Below are 22,264 nucleotides of genomic sequence, written 5' to 3' on the forward strand. Positions count from 1 at the left end.
GACTAATAAAACTAAATGTGAACTTATTTCACAAAACATAACAGCACGGTGTCTAGACTGGAATTTGGACACAGTGGCACTTTTCCTTAAAATGTAAAAAAAAAAATCACATGGAGACGTCATGTCGCCTTTTCAGACTCCTGAGAAATGGATCAATATATTTTTAGGTTTCACTAAAATGCACAAGATAGAAAAAAGAAGAAAATGATCCCTCTTTGTTTCTTGATTTTGTAACAAGAAATTAGATACCGAATTCTAGTATTGATCCAACTCAGTAAAGTCTTTCCCTTTATCTCAGATTGTTTTCTGGCCTTCATCTTTTACTCTTGCTCTACTACTCAATATTTGATGCAGTGGATATCCTTAGGTCTCTGTTATTTATGATAGGGGGACTCAATTGGGTGATTTTAAAAACTGATAATTAGGTTGATAATAATGTGAATTTTAGTTTTTTTCTTTCTTTGTGGGGATGGGAGTTACTCTAGCTTACTATTAACTTTGGTGTTTCTTTCATTAAACTGGTAGCACAGAATGACTTATGTTTTTAAAGGGAATCTGTCAGCAGGCTTTTGCTGTTTAATCTGAGACCGGTATAATGTAGGACTCAAGAGCCCAATTAGGCTGTGTGCTGTAGTTTCAATACAATCAGCATTTTATCAACAGGATTTTATTATTATAGGACTACATCTCCTGTGCAGAGCAGTCAGGCTATTCTGTAACTCCGCCTTCCACCACAGATTGGCAGTTTGCTGACAATGCACAGTACACACAAGAAGCTGACAGTCGGGGGTGTGGGTGGGGTTTTATATAGATCAGACGTCTTAGCTCTACTACATCAAACAAACAAGAATTCTATCAAAACTGCACCAAGCAGTCCAGTAAATGACACATCCCTGGAATCAAGCTTTCTTTTCCCTATATTATGCAGCTCTCAGATTAAATAGCAAAAGCCTGCTGGAAGATTCCCTTTAAGAGGAACTGCTCTTAAATAAAACATAGGAGATCCTTAAACTTAGTTTTTTTGATTGAAGCATATGGTAGTGACAGGGTGGCTCAGGTTAGGTAGATCATTTTGGATGTACGCTCTTTTCTACTGAAAACAAAAATGTAATAGCCGAATGAATCACTGAATCATTGGAAGGGTGTAAGGGAGGACAGAGGTAAGCCACCCAGCCTAACCAGGCCGGTATCCACCAGCTGAGATTACCTCTTTAGGGTATTAACATAACCAACACACTTTGTTTAATTTTTTTTGTGCAGAAATCCTAATTTATATGATAAAAAAATAACTAAAAACGAGCTTCTGTGCCCACTTGGTCGGCAAACAGGGAGGAAACAGTTCAATGATCAGTACAGTGGAAATGACTCAAGTACTTGGTGGCTCTAAGTAAATGAATGCAGTAAGTACCAAGGTCACACACCCTGCTGAAGATCATCAAAGGACAACAGCACACAAGAGTTCTGGAGGACACTCGGGGCTCATGGAGAACAGAAGGTAAAAGAACAGAAGCCATGAACCATATGCTACTACTCAGTTAGAAAACAATGAGCTAATTCACATGTGCAAGAAAATGAAAATATCATATTGTTCAAAAAATACATGTGTAGCAGACATGGAGGCTTGGGAGTTTCTTTTTATCTTTTTACTAAATAGAGAATTGCTGTACAAGTGAGAAGTTTGTTTTAAAGTCAAGGTCAAGGAGCGGCTAGAATGTACCATGGTTATAGCAAACCTTAGAAAGGTATTTAAAGAGAATTACAATGCGACATGTTAGAAGCTGTACACCTCTCTTGTAATGTAAAATGGTTTCCAAGTAGTATGCGCTGCAGATGCACAGCAGGGTGAGCTGTCAATCAAAGTGCCAGGGCGTGGCTACAGGAGGAATAAAGTTCATTTTCTCCAAGTAGCTGCACGTTCATTAAGGGTCTGGGCAACAATGTAATACTATTAACCCACAGATTAACCCTATATCAGCAGGTTCATAGCATTTGGAGACATAACAGATTTCCTTTAATAAAACGTTTCGTAACCTACTGCAGCTTTGTTAGTCCTCTCAATGATGAACCTGTGCTGTGTAGTCCTCGATCTTCATGAGCTTTGTCAATCCACTCGCTCCACCATTGATTAACAGCTCTCTACATAGGAACAGAGCTCATTATTGAGAAGACAAGCAAAGCTGCAGCAGATAAAACAATCATTCTATAAAAACTATAGCAAGAAGTTCAGTAAGTGAGTCTATTTTATGCCACTCTCAGATTTGGAAACATAAACCTGGTAACAGATTCCCTTTAAATAAGTGTTAGACCGGATGAGGCTAATCTACTTACTTTGAAATTGCATGTCAGAATGGCTGAATAATTGTTGTTTTTTTAATTGTTTCCCCGGTCATTAAAATGAGAATTGAAATGAGCTTTTCCATGCTGTTCTAGTAATTCATCTCTTAACCAGCCTGTAAACTATTTGAAAATGCCGATCCCTGCGCAGTGGACATGAGTTATCCAGAGCCAACGACATCAACAGGGCGTGTGTATGAGAATAACTGATAATTGGTATAGCATTAGTTATACGTGTAACCCCTGAATGATTTTCCTTTCATGAAGGCATTTCCAGTGCCAAATCTGTCACATCACGGACAGTAATGATGCCGACTATAATTTATTTATAATAGGGTCCGTCAGGTATCCGTCATGGTATCCATGATTTTACAATTAGCTCCAGCATGCTTTGGCCAGGGCACTCACGTCTCCCTCTTTAGTTTTCCCAAAAAAATCTCTTGGTGGAGCAGGTGCCAGAGAACGCAGCAATAAGGCATGTTCCTTTTTACACTGATGTCCCATTTAACAGTCTCTTAAAGTGCTCCCATCAAAATTTGTATCTCTAAATATGTTGAAATCATATTATACAGCACTGTGTACTTACAATTGCTCATTTTGCCTTTCTCCCCAGCTAATTCTTCTCTTCTCTCGCTCTTTGTAGAAACAGGAAGTCTCTTTTCCCTGCATGAGTCATCCCCTTCATCAACTCTGAGTCCTGACACAATCCCTCTTCTCCTTCCTCTCCCAGGAACTTTTAGAGATGACTCATACAGGGAAAATTGACCTCCCTGTTTCTACATTGAGCTTAGAAGGATTCAATTTGTCACTTTTTAATCATGTGATGCCACAGATCTAATGGAAAAGAGAAGAATTAGCTGGGTAGAAAGGCAACAAAGTACACAGCGACATAATATGATGATTGCAATATGTCAATTTGTTTCTAATACCCAGTGAAAACTTTGTGACACCCAAACAATTCTGTCCAAAATATTGCTGCTACAGATGCTCGTAGCCTAATCTGTACTGTAATATCATGGAACAGTTTTACAGAAAAATGTTTACAATATAAAACAGAATAACTGCTGGAATACTCAGAAACATAGGTAAGGTGATGTGAACTGATTGAAAATGTGACTGTGGTGTGCGGGTCTCTTTAAAAATATTTCCTATTTTTATTTTCTACACTACAAACCAGAGACGCAGGCTACTTATATTGTCCCACAGTGCCCCCTAGCAGCGAAGGGTGGAAATCACAACTTGGGAAAAAGGTTTCTCCTAATGTCTCTCCGGTAAGCACAATCTTGACAGAGACCACAAAATACAATTTTTCTATCCATGCTGAATACAAAAGCCTGCAACTGCTGCTAAAGTGAAAGATCATAAAGCAGAGCTGGTGATATTATAATACGTCTTACATTGCTTTAGATCAGCACTGAGGTATGGAAGACAGGGAGAGGGAAACCATTTACTTGTGCCCTGTCATTGGCCCTGGCATACAGGAATATCCATCTATTTATCTACTTTCATTTGTATCTATTTATTTTCTATTTGTGCCTATCCATCCACTTACCTATCTGCACATGTAAAAAAAGGGGAAAAATTAAGCAGCATTCCAGACAGCAATGGGTACAAAGCCTCGTAGTCTCAGCCAAAATCATCTTCATACTTACCCCTCCCCCATACTCCTTTAGGTAGGAGTTTCTTCCTATCTCTCTAGTGTCTCAATTCAAATTCAAATGGGTTTTATAGCAGGACTAAATACATGTTACCATTGTCAAAGCAAGTGGTGAAATAATGGGGGAAATGGGGGAAGGCATGCATCCAGGGTGGGGTATAGGCACTGACATATTGCACTGCTATGGCTGCTGCACTATCCTATTCCCCCAGTACTATCTATGGAGGTGAAACCTGGAGAGAGATCAGACAGTCTCTTGCTGAGAGTGTCCCTCACTGTGGAGTATTTGGGGCACCTCAGCAAGAAGTGGGTCTTATCCTCCACAGCCTCCTGGGGGCACTGCTGGCAGAGTCTGCTCTCTCGGGGCTTGTAGTTCTGTCGGTCTGGCTAGGATTCACTATGGCACTATGGGCGCTCATTCTGTACCGGCTCAGGATTTGGTGTTTGCTAGTATCTCTCCATCTAGTATCTATCTGTTTATCTATCTATCTCTCTCTATCTAGTATCAATCTCTCTATACATATACAGCCAACGAAAACCCAAGTCATTTTCTCAGTAAATTAGAATACTTTATAACATTGGCTTGAAAATGATTTTAAAAGCTGAAATGTTGGCCTACTGAAATGTATGTTCAGTAAATGCACTCAATACTTGGTCGGGGCTCCTTTTGCATCAATTGCTGCATCAATGCGGCGTGGCATGGAGGCAATCAGCCTGTGGCACTGCTGAGGTGTTATGGAAGCCCAGGTTGCTTTGATAGCAGCTTTCAGCTTGTCTGCATTGTTGGGTCTGGTGTCTCTCATCTTCCTCTTGACAATACCCCATAGATTCACTATGGGGTTAAGGTCAGGCGAGTTTGCTGGCCAATCAAGAACAGTGATACTGTTGTTTTTAAACGAGGTATTGGTACTTTTGGCAGTGTGGACAGGTGACAAGTCCTGCTGGAGAATTAAATTTCCATCTCCAAAAAGCTTGTCGGCAGAGGCAAGCATGACATGCTATAAAATTTCCTGGTAGACGGCTGCGCTGACTTTGGCCTTGATAAAACACAGTGGACCTACACCAGCGGTGACATGGCTCCCCAAACCATCACTGATTGTGGAAACTTCACACTAGACCTTAAGCAGCTTGGATTGTGGCCTCTCCACTCTTCCTCCAGACTCTGGGACCTTGATTTCCAAATGAAATTCAAAATTTACTTTCCTTACGAAGTGTGTCAGTGACTGCCTTTTGGACATCTGTCAAGTCAGCAGTCTTCCTCATGATTGTGGAGCCTACTGAAACAGACTAAGGGACCTTTTCTAAACGCTTAGGAAGCCTTTGCAGGTGTTTCTTGTTAATTATTTTAAGTTACAAAGATGACTTTTGAGCTTTCATTGGCTGTAAGCCATAATCATCAACATAAATGGAAACAAACACTTGAAATAGATCACTCTGTTTGTAATGATTTAATATAATATATGAATTTCACTTTTTGTATTGAAGAACTGAAGTAAATTAACTTTTTGATGATATTCTAATTTAGTGAGAAGCACCAGTATTATTTATCTATATCATATCTATTATCTATCTATCTATCATCTATATCTCTGTCTATCTAACATCTATCCATATATTATCTATTTATATATTATAGAACAATTTACCCAATATCTATCTATTTGTCAATCCATTTACCTATCGTTCTTTATATCTACTGTATCTGTGTACAGGATGTAGCGATCTACAATATCTATCTACATTATCTATCTACACTTAGGTCCATATATATTTGGACAGAGACAACATTTTTCTAATTTTGGTTATAGACATTACCACAATGAATTTTAAACAAAACAATTCAGATGCAGTTGAAGTTCAGACTTTCAGCTTTCATTTCAGGGTATCCACATTAAAATTGGATGAAGGGTTTAGGAGTTTCAGCTCCTTAACATGTGCCACCCTGTTTTTAAAGGGACCAAAAGTAATTGGACAGATTCAATAATTTTAAATAAAATGTTCATTTTTAGTACTTGGTTGAAAACCCTTTGTTGGCAATTGCTGCCTGAAGTCTTGAACTCATGGACATCACCAGACGCTGTGTTTCCTCCTTTTTGATGCCCTGCCAGGCCTTCACTGCGGTGGTTTTCAGTTGCTGTTTGTGGGCCTTTCTGTCTGAAGTTTAGTCTTTAACAAGTGAAATGCATGCTTAATTGGGTTGAGATCAGGTGACTGACTTGGCCATTCAAGAATATTCCACTTCTTTGCTTTAATAAACTCCTGGGTTGCTTTGGCTTTATGTTTTGGGTCATTGTCCATCTGTAGTATGAAATGACGTCCAATCAGTTTGGCTGCATTTGGCTGGATCTGAGCACACAGTATGTCTCTGAATACCTCAGAATTAATTCGGCTGCTTCTGTCCTGTGTCACATCATCAATAAACACTAGTGACCCAGTGCCACTGGCAGCCATGCATGCCCAAGCCATCACACTGCCTCCGCCGTGTTTACAGATGATGTGGTATGCTTTGGATCATGAGCTGTACCACGCCTTCGCCATACTTTTCTCTTTCCATCGTTCTGGTAGAGGTTGATCTTGGTTTCATCTGTCCAAAGAATGTTCTTCCAGAACTGTGCTGGCTTTTTTAGATGTTTTTTTTTAATCAAAGTCCAGTCTAGCCTTTTTATTCTTGATGCTTATGAGTGGCTTGCACCGTGCAGTGAACCCTCTGTATTTACTTTCATGCAGTCTTCTCTTTATGGTAGATTTGGATATTGATACGCCGACCTCCTGGAGAGTGCTGTTCACTTGGTTGGCTGTTGTGAATGGATTTCTCTTCACCATGGAGATTATTCTGCGATCATCCACCACTGTTGTCTTCCGTGGGTGCCCAGGTCTTTTTGCATTGATGAGTTCACCAGTGCTTTCTTTCTTTCTCAGGATGTACCAAACTGTAGATTTTGCCACTCCTAATATTGTAGCAATTTCTCAGATGGGTTTTTTCTGTTTTCGCAGCTTAAGGATGGCTTGTTTCACCTGCATGGAGAGCTCCTTTGACCACATGTTTACTTCACAGCAAAACCTTCCAAATGCAAGCACCACTCTTCAAATCAACTCCAGGCCTTTTATCTGCTTAATTGACAATGACAAAATGAAGGGATTGCCCACACCTGTCCATGAAATAGCCTTGGAGTCAATTGTCCAATTACTTTTGGTCCCTTTAAAAACAGGGTGGCGCATGTTAAGGAGCTGAAACTCCTAAACCCTTCATCCAATTTTAATGTGGATACCCTCAAATGAAAGCTGAAAGTCTGAACTTCAACTGCATCTGAAATGTTTTCTTTAAAATTCATTGTGGTAATGTCTATAACCAAAATTAGAAAAACGTCTCTGTCCAAATATATATGGACCTAACTGTATATATATTTACTGTATATTCAGCATCTATTTAGCTATATCTATCCTTCCACCTAGTTATTTATCTACAGTATCTCGCTATCCACCCAGTTAACAATCTATCTACATTATCTATCTACAGAATATACACTGCTCAAAAAAAATAAAGGGAACACTAAAATCCCACATCCTAGATATCACTGAATGAAATATTCCAGTTGAAAATCTTTATTCATTACATAGTGGACTGTGTTGAGAAAAATAAAACATAAAAATGATCAACGTAAATCACAACTAATATCCTACCGAGGTCTGGAGTTGGAATGATGCTCAAAATCAAAATGGAAAATGAAGTTACAGGCTGATCCAACTTCAGTGGAAATGCCTCAAGACAAGGAAATGATGCTCAGTAGTGTGTGTATGACCTCCCTACAACGCATGGGCATGCTGATGAGGCGGCAGATGGTCTCCTGAGGGATCTCCTCTCAGACCTGGAACTAAAGCATCCGCCAACTCCTGGACAGTCTATGGTGCAATGTGACGGTGGATGGTGCGAGACATGATGTCCCAGATGTGTTCAATTGGATTCAGGTCTGGGGAACGTGCGGGCCAGTCCATAGCTTCAATGCCTTCATCTTTCATGAACTGCTGACACACTCCAGCCACATGAGGTCTGGCATTGTCCTGCATTAGGAGGAACCCAGGGCCAACCGCACCAGCATATGGTCTCACAAGGGGTCTGAGGATTTCATCTCGGTACCTAATGGCAGTCACGCTACCTCTGGCGAGCACATGGAGGGCTGTGCGGCCCTCCAAAGAAATGCCACCCCACAACATTACTGACCCACTGCCAAACCGGTCATGCCGAAGGCAGCAGATCACTCTCCACGGCGTCACCAGACTCTATCACGTCTGTCACATGTGCTCAGTGTGAACCTGCTTTCATCTGTGAAGAGCACAGGGCACCAGTGGCGAATTTGCCAATCCTGGTGTTCTGTGGCAAATGCCAAGCGTCCTGCACGGTGTTGGCCTGTGAGCACAACCCCCATCTGTGGACGTCGGGCACTCAGACCATCCTCATGGAGTCGCTTTCTAACTGTTTGTGCAGACACATGCACATTTGTCGCCTGCTGGAGGACATTCATTTATGCAGGGCTCTGGCAGTGCTCCTCCTTGCAGAAAAAAGCTGAGGTAGCGGTCCTGCTGCTGTTGCCCTCCTACGGCCCCCTCCACATCTCCTGGTGTACTGGCCTGTCTCCTTGTAGCACCTCCAGCCTCAGGAAACTACGCTGACAGATACAGCAAACCTTCTTGTCACAGCTCGCATTGATGTGCCATCCTGGATGAGCTGCACCCCCTGAGCCACTTGTGTGGGTTGTAGAGTCTGTCTCATGCTATCACGAGTGTGAAAGCACAACCAACATTCAAAAGTGACCAAAACATCAGCCAGAAAGCATTGGTACTGAGATGGGGTCTGTGGTCCCCACCTGCACAACCACTCCTTTATTGAGTGTGTCTTGATAATTGCCAATAATTTCCATCTGTTGTCTATTCCATTTGCACAACAGCATGTGAAATTGATTGTCAAACAGTGCTACTTCCTAAGTGGACAGTTTGATTTCACAGAAGTTTGATTTACTTGGGACTTATATTCTGTTTAAGTGTTCCCTTTATTTTTTGGAGCAGTGTATATATGGTGTTGATCTAACCATGAAGCTATCTATCCACCTAGTTAACTATCTTCAGTTTCCATCTCCAATATCTATCTCTCTATAGTAAATCAAATTCAAAAATGTTTTATTGGCAGAACCAAAAAAACATTAGTTTTGCCAAAGCATGTGTACAGTAGGGAATAGTCTGTGGGAGTGATGGGTAGGGATATATGGTATCTACTTATTATATTCTATCAGTCTGTCATTCTTTGTAATCAGTCTATCATTCTATATAATCAATCAGCCTGTCATTCTCCCCAGCCTGACAGACTATCCATCCAGCTATTGTACAATTATTTCCGTCTAACCGCTATTGATGAGAATTCTCATCAGCTGGCCAGTGTTACAGATCAGAAGTGGTCTCAGCTGGTGTTGGACACTTGCTTTCCTATGCTCTTTCTGTATCTGCTCGCTGACCTATAACAGGGTGTAAATTGGATGCATCTAAAGGCTCGGCAGCTGGAATACGAAGCAGGCAGCCTATACGTTACATCAAACTGGGTTTTGATGCTTTTTTCCCAACCGCTGTAAGCTTAATCTATTCTGTTACAAGGAACATGTTACGGATGTTTGTTACAGCTCATATTGATGGGAAAGCAGCAGCAGACAGTGGCTGGAAATAATAATAGAGATTGTCCACTAGGTAGAATGGAAACCTTAAACCTGCAAATGCTAAGACAAGACAATGGAAAAGGAAACATAAAAAGCAATTTCTTTACAAATCAGATATGTCTTAATCTTTTTTTAATAAGATACAATATTTAAAGAAAGAGGGTCTAGGTGATTCAATCCCAGAGCTGGACTGGAACAAAAAAGCAGCTCTGCCACACAAACCCCACAAACTATAACAACTCCCCCAACACCCGATCAGTGAATTTTGCTATACTTTGTCGTGCCCCTCGACACTCCTCTTAAAGGGAACCTGTCACCCCCCCCCCCCAGTCGTTTAAAACTAAAAGAGCCACCTTGTGCAGCAGTAATGCTGCATTCTGACAAGGTGTCTCTTAGTTCTGGGTGCTGTAACTAGAGAAATAATCAGTTTTATAATTTGTCAGAAATACCTGGTCTTCAGTCATGGAGGCCGGCGTTTCCCCCCTGCTTCAGACAGCACACAGCTGTCACTCACATCTTCTTGGCGCCGGGCGCCGCCTCCTCACCGCTGTTTTCAAAAGTAGCCGGTGCCTGCGCTCTTTTCCCCTGCCTGGTGCTGGCGCAGTGAGCGCTGCCCATCTTTCCTCATATGCAATCCAGCTGACTGCGCCTGCGCGGCCGCGCTGCCTGCGGATCCCAGCCCCGCAATGTGAATAAATCATAAGTCACTGCGGGGCTGGGATTCACAAGCAGCGCGGCCGCGCAGGCGCAGTCAGCTGGACTGCATATGAGGAAAGACAGGCAGCGCTCACTGCGCCAGCACCAGGCAGGGAAAAGAGCGCAGGCGCCGGCTATTTTGAAAACAGCGGCGAGGAGGAGGCGGCGCCCGGCGCCAAGAAGATGTGAGTGACAGCTGTGTGGCATCTAAAGCAGGGGGGAAACGCCGGCCTCCTTGACTGAAGACCAGGTATTTCTTACAAATTAAAAAACGGATTATTTCTCTAGTTAAAGCACCCAGAACTATAAGAGCCACCTTATCATCAGAATGCAGCATTACTGCTGCACAAGGTGGCTCTTTTAGTTTGAAACGACTGGGGGGGGGGGGGGGGGGTGACAGGTTCCCTTTAAAGGCGTTATTTCAAGAGCCATGTGTGAATGGCGCCACAGTGCGCACGATCGACCACAGCTCCATTTACATAGTGCTCTTTAGAGCTCTAATTCTCAGGACCACGGGGGTCCCAGCGGTCGGACCTCAGCAACTGTAAAGTTCCCAGGATGGGGGATTACTTGGGATAATCCATTTAAATGGGTTTTAATTTTTTTCCCATAGGAATACTGAAAATAATAAACCAATATTAACCCTCCCAAAGGCCAACGTCGCCTCTCCGACAACAGGAAAAGAGTGGTACTGTGCAGCGTATGTAAAGAGGAGGAGTGGTACTGTGCAGCGTATATATAGAGGAGTGGTACTGTGCAGTGTATATATACAGGACAGGAGGAGTGGTACTGTGCAGTGTATATATACAGGACAGGAGAAGTGGTACTGTGCAGTGTATATATACAGGACTGGAGGAGTGGTACTGTGCAGTGTATATATACAGGACAGGAGGAGTGGTACTGTGTAGTGTATATATACAGGACAGGAGGAGTGGTACTGTGCATTGTATATATACAGGACAAGAGGAATGGTACTGTGCAGTGTATATATACAGGACAGGAGAAGTGGTACTGTGCAGTGTATATATACAGGAGGAGTGGTACTGTGCAGTGTATATATACAGGACAGGAGGAGTGGTACTGTGCAGTGTATATATACAGGACAGGAGGAGTGGTACTGTGCAGTGTATATATACAGGACAGGAGGAGTGGTACTGTGCAGTGTATATATACAGGACAGGAGACATGGTACTGTACAGTGTATATATACAGGACAGGAGGAGTGGTACTGTACAGTGTATATATACAGGACAGGAGGAGTGGTACTGTGCAGTGTATATATACAGGACAGGAGGAGTGGTACTGTGCAGTGTATATATACAGGACAGGAGTAGTACTGTGCAGTGTATATATACAGGACAGGAGTAGTACTGTGCAGTGTATATATACAGGAGAGGAGAAGTGGTACTGTGCAGTGTGTATATACAGGACTGGAGGAGTGGTGCTGTGCAGTGTATATATACAGAACAGGAGGAGTGGTACTGTGCAGTGTGTATATACAGGACTGGAGGAGTGGTACTGTGCAGTGTATATATACAGAACAGGAGGAGTGGTAATGTGCAGTGTGTATATACAGGACTGGAGGAGTGGTACTGTGCAGTGTATATATACAGGACAGGAGAAGTGGTACTGTGCAGTGTATATATACAGGACAGGAGGAGTGGTACTGTGCAGTGTATATATACAGGACAGGAGGAGTGGTACTGTGCAGTGTATAGATACAGGACAGGAGGAGTGATACTGTGCAGCGTAAATATACAAGACAGGAGGAGTGGTACTGTGCAGCGTATATATTCAGGACAGGAGGAGTGGTACTGTGCAGTGTATATATACAGGACAGGAGGAGTGATACTGTGCAGTGTATATATACAGGACAGGAGAAGTGGTACTGTGCAGTGTATTTATACAGGACAGGAGGAGTGGTACTGTACAGTGTACTGTATATATACATGACAGGAGGAGTGGTACTGTGCAGTGTATATATACAGGACAGGAGGAGTGGTACTGTGCAGCGTATATATACAGGACAGGAGGAGTGGTACTGTGCAGTGTATATATACAGGAGGAGTGGTACTGTGCAGTGTATATATACAGGACAGGAGGAGTGGTACTGTGCAGCGTATATATACAGGACAGGAGGAGTGGTACTGTGCAGTGTATATATACAGGACAGGAGGAGTAGTACTGTGCAGTGTATATATACAGGACAGGAGGAGTGGTACTGTGCAGTGTATATATACAGGACAGGAGAAGTGGTACTGTGCAGTGTATATATACAGGACAGGAGGAGTGGTACTGTGCAGTGTATATATACAGGACAGGAGGAGTGGTACTGTGCAGTGTATATATACAGGACAGGAGGAGTGATACTGTGCAGTGTATATATACAGGACGGGAGAAGTGGTACTGTGCAGTGTATTTATACAGGACAGGAGGAGTGGTACTGTACAGTGTACTGTATATATACAGGACAGGAGGAGTGGTACTCTACAGTGTACTGTATATATACATGACAGGAGGAGTGGTACTGTGCAGTGTATATATACAGGACAGGAGGAGTGGTACTGTGCAGTGTATATATACAGGACAGGAGGAGTGGTACTGTGCAGTGTATATATACAGGACAGGAGAAGTAGTACTGTGCAGTGTATATATACAGGACAGGAGGAGTGGTACTGTGCAGTGTATATATACAGGACAGGAGAAGCGGTACTGTGCAGTGTATATATACAGGACAGGAGGAGTGGTACTGTGCAGTGTATATATACAGGACAGGAGGAGTGGTACTGTGCCGTGTATATATACAGGACAGGAGAAGTGGTACTGTGCAGTGTATATATACAGGACAGGAAAAGTGGTACTGTGCAGTGTGTATATATATATATATATATATATAGGACAGGAGACATGGTACTGTACAGTGTATATATACAGGACAGGAGGAGTGGTACTGTGCAGTGTATATATACAGGACAGGAGGAGTGGTACTGTGCAGTGTATATATACAGGACAGGAGAAGTGGTACTGTGCAGTGTATATATACAGGACTGGAGGAGTGGTACTGTGCAGTGTGTATATACAGGACAGGAAAAGTGGTACTGTGCAGTGTATATATACAGTAGGAGAGGTACTGTGCAGTGTATATATACAGGACGGGAGGAGTGGTACTGTGCAGTGTATATATACAGGACAGGAGAAGTGGTACTGTGCAGTGTATATATACAGGACGGGAGGAGTGGTACTGTGCAGTGTATATATACAGGACAGGAGAAGTGGTACTGTGCAGTGTATATATACAGTAGGAGTGGTACTGTGCAGTGTATATATACAGGACGGGAGGAGTGGTACTGTGCAGTGTATATATACAGGACAGGAGAAATGGTACTGTGCAGTGTGTATATACAGGACTGGAGGAGTGGTACTGTGCAGTGTATATATACAGAACAGGAGGAGTGGTACTGTGCAGTGTATATATACAGGACAGAAGGAGTGGTACTGTGCAGTGTATATATACAGGAGGAGTGGTACTGTGCAGTGTGTATATACAGGACTGGAGGAGTGGTACTGTGCAGTGTATATATACAGAACAGGAGGAGTGGTACTGTGCAGTGTGTATATACAGGACTGGAGGAGTGGTACTGTGCAGTGTATATATACAGGACAGGAGAAGTGGTACTGTGCAGTGTATATATACAGGACAGGAGTAGTACTGTGCAGTGTATATATACAGGACAGGAGGAGTGGTACTGTGCAGTGTATATATACAGGACAGGAGAAGTGGTACTGTGCAGTGTATATATACAGGACTGGAGGAGAGGTACTGTGCAGTGTATATATACAGGACAGGAGGAGTGGTACTGTGCCGTGTATATATACAGGACAGGAGAAGTGGTACTGTGCAGTGTATATATACAGGACAGGAGGAGTGGTACTGTGCAGTATATATATATATATATATATATATATATATATATATATATATATATATATACACAGGACAGGAGAAGTGGTACTGTGCAGTGTATATATACAGGACTGGAGGAGAGGTACTGTGCAGTGTATATATACAGGACAGGAGGAGTGGTACTGTGCCGTGTATATATACAGGACGGGAGGAGTGGTACTGTGCAGTGTATATATACAGGACAGGAGAAGTGGTACTGTGCAGTGTATATATACAGTAGGAGTGGTACTGTGCAGTGTATATATACAGGACGGGAGGAGTGGTACTGTGCAGTGTATATATATACAGGACAGGAGAAATGGTACTGTGCAGTGTGTATATACAGGACTGGAGGAGTGGTACTGTGCAGTGTATATATACAGAACAGGAGGAGTGGTACTGTGCAGTGTGTATATACAGGACTGGAGGAGTGGTACTGTGCAGTGTATATATACAGAACAGGAGGAGTGGTACTGTGCAGTGTGTATATACAGGACTGGAGGAGTGGTACTGTGCAGTGTATACATACAGGACAGGAGGAGTGATACTGTGCAGCGTATATATACAAGACAGGAGGAGTGGTACTGTGCAGCATATATATACAGAACAGGAGGAGTGATACTGTGCAGTGTATATATACAGAACAGGAGAAGTCGTACTGTGCAGTGTATTTATACAGGACAGGAGGAGTGGTACTGTGCAGTGTATATATACAGAACAGGAGAAGTCGTACTGTGCAGTGTATTTATACAGGACAGGAGGAGTGGTACTGTGCAGTGTATATATACAGAACAGGAGAAGTCGTACTGTGCAGTGTATTTATACAGGACAGGAGGAGTGGTACTGTGCAGTGTATATATACAGGACAGGAGGAGTAGTACTGTGCAGTGTATATATACAGGACAGGAGGAGTGGTACTGTGCAGTGTATATATACAGGACAGGAGGAGTGGTACTGTGCAGTGTATATATACAGGACAAGAGGAATGGTACTGTGCAGTGTATATATACAGGACAGGAGAAGTGGTACTGTGCAGTGTATATATACAGTAGGAGTGGTACTGTGCAGTGTATATATACAGGACGGGAGGAGTGGTACTGTGCAGTGTATATATACAGGACAGGAGAAATGGTACTGTGCAGTGTGTATATACAGGACTGGAGGAGTGGTACTGTGCAGTGTATATATACAGAACAGGAGGAGTGGTACTGTGCAGTGTGTATATACAGGACTGGAGGAGTGGTACTGTGCAGTGTATATATACAGAACAGGAGGAGTGGTACTGTGCAGTGTGTATATACAGGACTGGAGGAGTGGTACTGTGCAGTGTATACATACAGGACAGGAGGAGTGATACTGTGCAGCGTATATATACAAGACAGGAGGAGTGGTACTGTGCAGCATATATATACAGAACAGGAGGAGTGATACTGTGCAGTGTATATATACAGAACAGGAGAAGTCGTACTGTGCAGTGTATTTATACAGGACAGGAGGAGTGGTACTGTGCAGTGTATATATACAGAACAGGAGAAGTCGTACTGTGCAGTGTATTTATACAGGACAGGAGGAGTGGTACTGTGCAGTGTATATATACAGGACAGGAGGAGTAGTACTGTGCAGTGTATATATACAGGACAGGAGGAGTGGTACTGTGCAGTGTATATATACAGGACAGGAGGAGTGGTACTGTGCAGTGTATATATACAGGACAAGAGGAATGGTACTGTGCAGTGTATATATACAGGACAGGAGGAGTGGAGCTGAGCAGTGTATATATACAGTTTTGCTGAAAAGTTTACATACCCCGGCAAAATTTTTGCTTTCTTGGCCTTTTTTCAGAGAATATGAATGATAACACTAAAACTTTTTCTCCACTCATGGTTAGTGGTTGGGTGAAGCCATTTATTGTCAAACTACTGTGTTTTCTCTTTTTAAATCATAATAACAACCCAAAACATCCAAATGACCCTGATCAAAAGCTCACATACCCCATTTCTTAATACTGTGTATTGCCCCTCTAACATCAATGACAGGTTGAAGTCTTTTGTGGTACCGTATTTTCCGGCGTATAAGACGACTTTTTAACCCCTGAAAATCTTCTTAAGATTCAGCGGCGGCGTATCTTCATGCAGTCGGGGCTCCTCCGGCATCGCAAAGCTCGGAAGCCCCGCTGGCAGCTCCATCGGTACAATGCGGTGGCCTCCGGGAAAATGGCCGCTGCTCAGATTCAGATCTCGTGTCCCGAGATCTCGGGACAAGATCTGAATCTGAGCATGCGCCGCCCCCAGCGGCCATTTTCCCGGAGGCCACCGCATCGCACCTATTGAGCTGCCTCCGGGAAAATGGCCGCTGCTCAGATTCAGATCTCGTCTCCCGAGATCTCGGGACGAGATCTGAATCTGAGCAGCGGCCATTTTCCCGGAGGCCACCGCATTGTACCGATGGAGCTGCCAGCGGGGCCTCCGAGCTTTGCGATGCCGGAGGAGCCCCGACTGCATGAAGATATGCCGCCGCCGCCCCACAGCACCAGAGGCCCCACACTGCAGAAGAGCTGCCGCCCCACAGCACAGCAGCCGCCGCTCCCAGCACAGAGACCCCACGCTGCAGCGCTACGATGAGGTAATGGGGGATACTCACTTTCCTGTGAGACGCCCCCTCGTCGTCATCAGGACCACTCCCCCCCCCAAAAGGCACATATTCACCGGCCCTATAAGACGACATAGGGTGTATAAGAAGACCCCCGACTTTTAAGAAGATTTTATATTTTAACTGGAAAAGTTGGGGGGGGTCGTCTTATACGCCCAGTCGTCTTATACGCCGGAAAATACGGTAGTTGTGGATGAGGTTCCTTTTCTTCTCAGATGGTAAAGCTGCCTACTCTTCTTGGCAAAAAGCCTCCAGTTCCTGTAAATTCCTGGGCTGTCTGGCATTAACTGCAGGCTTGAGATCTCCCCAGAGTGGCTCAATGATATTGAAGTCAGGAGACTGAGCTGGCCACTCCAGAACCTTCACATTGTTCTGCTGTAGCCAATAACAGGTCGACTTGGCCTTGTGTTTTGGATCGTGGTCATGTTGGAATGTCCAAGTACGTCCCATGCGCAGCTTCCGGGCTGAAGAGTGCAAATCTGCCTCCAGTATTTGCTGATAACGTGCTGCATTCATCTTTCCTCCAACATTGACCAACTTTCCTGTGCCTTTGTAGCTCACACATCCCCAAAACATTAGCGATCCACCTCCGTGCTTTACAGGAGGAATGGTGTTCCTTTCATCATAGGCCTTGTTGACCTCTCTCCAAATGTAACGTTTATAGTTGTGGCCAAAAAGTTCAATTTTGGTCTCATCACTCCAAATTACCTTGTTCCAGAAGTTCTGAGGCTTGTCTCTGTGCTGTTTTGCATATTGTAGGAGAGATACTTTGTGGCATTTGCGCAGTAATGGCTTTCTTCTGGCAACTCGACCATGCAGCCCATTTTTCATCAAGTGTCTCCTTATTGTGCATCTTGTAACAACCACACCACTAGTTTTCAGAGTCCTGTATTTCAGCTGATGTTATTTGTGGGTTTTTCTTTGTATCCCGAACAATTTCCCTGGCAGTTGTGGACGACATTTGTCTGCTTATTGGCATGCACGTGCACTTCTGTGTATAGGGTTTGGTGAGGTGCAGGGGCCCGGTACGTTCTGGTACATAATGGAGATTCAGGACGAGGGGTTGGCAGTGCCATGTACTGATCCAAAATGTAGGATGTTAGTTAAGTTAGTGTGTCCTGTTGCCTCAGATGAATGTCTGTGCTGTCAGAAAGGATTGTTGGAGTCAAAGGTGTACTATTTTGGATTAGTACTTAGTCTCTTGTACTCTTAAGAGGGTATGACAAACAGATGCTGTCTCTTTGACTGCCATGTGAGCTGCATTCACTTCCATATCTGCCTTCTTGCGGGCTGTATTCGCTTCCATTTTTGCCTTCTTGCACGGTGCTTCCACTGCTATCTAAGTTTTTCTTTTGCACGAAAGCAGCTTGAATCTTAGTAGCCTCAGCTTCTGCACGTGCTCTTATAAACTGTACGCTGAGTGTTGAAGATTTTGAAGAGCGTGACTTAGATGATCATTTCAACTGCCTGACTGTAGGTACTGTGTTTTTTTCTTTGTAAGCTTCACTCCATTTTCAGTAAACAGTAGAATGATGTGCTTTACCAAAAAGCTCTATCTTGGTCTCATATGCTCACAAAACGCTTTCCCAGATGGACTTTGGCTTACTCAGGTACATTTTGTCAAACTGCAGTTTAGCTATTTTATGTCTCGGTCAGCAGTGGGGTCCTCCTGGGTTTACTGCCATGGCATTTAATTTCATTCAAATGTCAAAGATAGTTTGCGCTGATAGTGTTGACCTGGAGCCTTCAGGACAGCTTGAATTTCTTTGGAACTTGATTGGTGCTGCTTATCCACCATCTGGACCATTCTGCATTGAAACCTTTCATAAATTTTTCTCCGCCGTCCACATCCAGGGAGATTAACTTAAGTGCCATGGGTTATAAACTTCTTTATCATGTTGCACACCGTGGACAAAAACATCAAGATCTCTGGAGACGGATTTGGAACCTTAAGATTGCTGATTTTTTTCAAACAATTTTAGTTCTCAAGTTGTCAGACAGTTCTCTTCTTCTCTTCTCCATGCTTAGTGTGGCACACACAGACACACAATGCAAAGATTGAGTCAACCTCTCCCCTTTTTATTTGGTTCAGGTGTGGTGTTCATATTGCTCACCCCTGTTAATTGCCACAGGTGAGTTTGAATGAGCATCACATACTTGAAACAAAGTTGTTTACCCACATTTTTGGAAAGGTGGCAATAATTTTGTCAGGCCCATTTTTGGGGTTTAGTGTGAAACAGCATGGTGGCTCAGTGGGGTTCTAGGTTCAAAGCACTGGGGTTCTGGGTTCAAATCCCAGCAAGGACAACATCTGCAAGATGTTTGTTTGTTCTCCCCGTGTTTGTGTGGGTTTCCTCCAGGTACTCCGATTTCCTCCCACACTCCAAAGACATACTGATAGGGAATTTAGATTGAGAGCCCCATAGGGGACAGCAATGATACTGTACGTAAAACGCTTTAGAAAATGATAGCGTTATATAAGCAAAGCATAATAAATAATGATGAGCGAGTGTACTCGTTACTCGAGATTTCCCGAGCACGCTCGGGTGACCTCCGAGTATTTGTAAGTGCTCGGAGATTTAGTTTTCTTTGCAGCAGCTGAATGCTTTACATCTGTTAGCCAGCTTGATTACATGTAGGGATTCCCTAGCAACCAGGCAACCCCCACATGTACTTATGCTGGCTAGTAGCTGTAAATCATTCAGTTGCGGCGATGAAAACTAAATCTCCGAGCACTAAAAAATACTCGGAGGACCCCCGAGCGTGCTCGGGAAATCTCGAATAATGATTATAATCGCTCATCACTAATAATAAATAAATAATATGAAGCTGTCACGCTGTGGTTGGGAATCCTGCGGCCAGTATGTGCAGTCATTTTCTGGAATAATTTCAAGGAAGCCAACACTTTCAGCCATGACTGTATGAGTGTATATTAATCAGTTTGTGGGATCTACAGAATTTTGTTTCCAACTTCGTGGTCACAGTATTGGGAAGTCTAGTTTCAAAATAAATGCTGTTCTAATCTTCTTTCTTCAATAGAACACTGCCTGTCAGAGATCAGGCACTCCTGATAGTTCACACCAGTTGCATGGTCGCACTGATCTGGTCTGAACTGTGTGTTCTCTGATGCTGCAAACAGAGGAAGCTTTGTCGCTGCAGCAACTGAGTAGCGCAGTGACAATAACGATGGCAGGAGCCACTGATTGAGCTAGCTTCAGAGCAGCCCTTCCAAGCTGCATAGTAAACAGCTTGCAAGCAAAAACATTTAGTTTAGGAACTCTCACTTTCATAGAAAGGTGGACGGTAACCTTGGAAAACGATGAGTGAACTATAAAAATTAAAAATCTCCCCGTACCTGAGAAAGGAGGATATTTAGTAAGAGATAAACAGTAAAATTTTTTGCTATTACAAGGCACTATGCAATTTTGAATATTTAAGAAGTTGAGACAACTCCTTTAATACCATTCCAATGAATAAGGCTTTAAGTTCCAATGTCAAAAACTGCAGTATGGTGATGCTACATGCCCTTTTAAATGAAAGATTTTGTGGTTGAATTGTGACTCACAAGTTGCCGTGCTCACAGTGAAACAACACTCCCTTCCTTTGTCAACACGTGTCATGGCGAAAGTTTAGACTATAAGGCTGGAGTTCACACTGGGCTGCAGCAAAAACGCTTTTTTCATGTGTTTTTTTTTTCCATTCAACTCAAAGGGTGAAAAACGCTGAAAGAAGTGACATGCTCTATGTCCAAAAAACCAAGCAAAGGGCAAATTACCGATGACAAAGAAAAAAACAAGCTGTGTGCATGAGTTTTCTGAAATAGACATAGCTGGTACTGCCAAATGCAGCTGAAAATTATCATACATCCCACTAATCCTCACCCCTATCCTTCTCACACTAAGAGAAACTACCGAAATCCCTCACACTTAAAATTTGTGCCACTGACCCCCAACCCCCCCTTGCTTCCTCTCTCTGGAGCACTTTGGAATGCCCGCTCCGTCTGCAACAAGCTCCACGTGATCCACGATCTCTTTACTTCCCGCAACCTTTCCTTCCTGGCCCTCATTGAGACCTGGCTGACGCCCCCTGACACGGCCTCCCCTGCTGCACTGAGTTACGGTGGCCTCAAGTTTACCCACAATCCTCGCTCTGGCAACAGACATGGCTGAGGAGTGGGTTTCCTTCTTTCAAAAAACTGCTCCTTCAACCCTATCCAATCCCCACCCTCCCTTATCCTCCATTCTTTCGAGGTTCACTCTGTCAGTATCTACTCTCCCTCTAATCTCCTAATGGCTGTCATATACCGACCACCGGGCTCAACCACAGCCTTCATTAACCAATTCTCCACCTGGCTTCTGACACCCACCAGCCAGCAGCCTCTAAGCTACTGGCCCTTCATCCTTTGGACTCACTCAGTGGTCCTCCACAGCCACCCACACAGACGGAAATACACTAGACCTCATCTTCACCCGCCTCTGTTCCTTATCTAATCTCACAACCTCTCCCTTCCCCCTGACCACCATCTACTCACCTTCTCATCCTTGTCCTCCTCACCTGCCCTCCATGTCCAGCCATTACCAAATCCTTGCAGAAACCTCACACACCTAGACATTCACAGACTCTCTTCTACCCCTGCCCTCCATATCTTCACTCCACGACACGGACAGCGCCACTGCTTTCTATAACACCACCCTCACATCAGCCATAGACTCAGTCGCCCCTCTCATGCATGGCACAGTGCGACAACTCAATAGGCAACCCTGGCATAACAATCTCACCAAAAAACTTCGACAAGCATCCAGGGTCACAGAGTGGCGTTGGAAGAAAACACGCCTGCCAGACAATTTCACTGCTTTCAAACAAGCTACACTTGCCTTCAAGTTAGCCCTCATCTCTGCTAAACAGACCTATTTCACAAACCTTGTATCTTCACTATCCTACAACCAAAAACAACTGTTCAGCACATTTAACTCTCTCCTCAGCCCACCACTGCCACCTCCAACTCCCCTCATCTCTTCCGAGGACTTTGCCACCTACTTCAAAAACAAGATCGACCAAACAAGGCAAACCTTTACTGTTCCACCACCCCAACCACTCCATATACCAGACCTCTGCCCTTCCCTAATAACCTCCCTCTCCAACATCACTAAAGTAGAGCTTACTCACCTCCTTTCCAAATCACACCTCACCACCTCTGCACTTGACCCCATCCCTTCCCACTTGCTCCCCAACCTCACTAACATGCTCATTCCAGCCCTAACCCATCTATTCAACCTATCACTATCT

General features: G+C 43.6%; 1 protein-coding gene across 1 annotated transcript in view; it reads right to left on the reverse strand.

Moving 5' to 3' along the window:
* Positions 1–22,264, reverse strand: part of TBCK (TBC1 domain containing kinase) — a 481,012-nt gene that overhangs the window by 179,390 nt on the left and 279,358 nt on the right. The gene's annotated exons all lie outside the window — the stretch shown is intronic.

Source organism: Ranitomeya variabilis, chromosome 1 (assembly GCF_051348905.1).
Source record: "Ranitomeya variabilis isolate aRanVar5 chromosome 1, aRanVar5.hap1, whole genome shotgun sequence".
Lineage (NCBI taxonomy): Eukaryota > Metazoa > Chordata > Amphibia > Anura > Dendrobatidae > Ranitomeya > Ranitomeya variabilis.